We start from the raw sequence: 1,715 nt of genomic DNA on the forward strand, positions 1-1,715 counted from the left end.
TATATTAGTGCTGCATGTTTTAGGTAACATTTTAATGATGCACTTTTTTAAAATCTCTTTATTAAAATTATGCACGTAAGGATAACTCATGAGTTTTCTTGGTTGATTAAATGACATTATGTCCAAATTTATTTAATGATATTTCATTAAGGTAATTGAAAAAAAACAAATAATAAAATAGGAAGTTTAAATTCATTTAAGCATATTTCATTAATTTAACTAAAAAGATAAGTAATAAATTAGATAGTTTTATTCGTTTTAGAATATTTCATAAATGCAAATGAAAAAGACAAGCAAAAAAATAGAGACTTTAATTAATGAAGTAATAACATTTTTAAATGAGTAATTTTCTTTTAATAATATAGATGATATAAATAACAACCAGGGGCGAATCCAGGTTATTAATTAAGCGGGTGCACTATTGATTACAAAATGGAAAAAGTCACAAGGTGGTTGCGAACTCTGGTCTGGTATGGGTGTACAACACCACTTTTCCACATGCTCTAACACCAATTTTTATGTTTTTCTATATGAATACTACATTATAAATAAAGACTTATTCTTGGATTCAACCCTTACCAACCAATAGGATTGTGTTATTTCATATTCGATATCTTTTAAAAAAGGAAACAAAATATTGTCAAATTATATTATCTTTTTAAAATTAAAAGGTAAAAAGAAATAAATAAAAAATAGTAGTAATTACAAAAAAAGAATATTTTTAACGTTATCAGCAAAACATTAAACCCTAAATCCTAATTCTTAAACCCTAAATCCTAAACTCTTGGGTAAACCCTAAACTCTAGGATAAATCTTAAACTCTAGGATAAATCTTAAACTCTAAATCAAAATCAATAAACACTAAAACACTTAAGGGTTTAGGGTTTAGGATTTAGGGTTTAGAGTTTTAGGGTTTAGTGTTTTTATTTAGAGTTTAGGATTTACCCAAGGGTTTAGAGTTTAGCCAAGGGTTTAGGGTTTATCCAAGGATTTAGGGTTTAGGGTTTAGGGTTTAGGGATTAGGATTTAGGGTTTAGTGTTTTGCTGACGACGTTAAAATGATTTTTTTAATTCTTTTTTTTGTAGCTGCTATTTTTTTTCACTTTTTTATTTTAAAAATATAATATAACTTGATAATATTTTGTTTCCTTTTTTAAAAAATATCAAATTTGAAATAATGAAATCATATTGGCTGGTGAACCTAGAGGTTCATCCATCCTAAAGGGTGAACCCAAGAATAACTCATAAATAAATATTATGGATGCACATGCCCCTATAGTGGGTAACCTGGCTTCACCCCTGATAACAACATTATGTCTTTGTCAAAAAAACATTATGTAAAATAAAATAACAAAAGTTTTGCTAAAATTTAAATTTACATATCGTTAAGTGTTTATTTCTGCGGTCTTTTCATCGGAATTTGACTACACTAAGTTGTGTTCCTCAGCATCGTAAGGTTATTTATAGATTGGTATTGTCGAATCAACTGATAATAAAAAAGTAGATTCAATTTATATATGAAATAAGGACCAGAAATAATCTGATTTTGTGTGTGACATTAATATGGTAAAAAGGCAAAAAGAAGAATAGCTGTGACTCCGCTACAAGAAAACAGCGGCATATTGAGGGAAAAAAATCGTCGGTATGTCGTCGGAATAACGCTATTCCGACGACATACCGACAAAAAAAGTCCTCGGAAATAACTCCTCGGAAAT

The sequence above is a fragment of the Brassica oleracea genome, chromosome C4, assembly GCF_000695525.1.
Source record: "Brassica oleracea var. oleracea cultivar TO1000 chromosome C4, BOL, whole genome shotgun sequence".
Lineage (NCBI taxonomy): Eukaryota > Viridiplantae > Streptophyta > Magnoliopsida > Brassicales > Brassicaceae > Brassica > Brassica oleracea.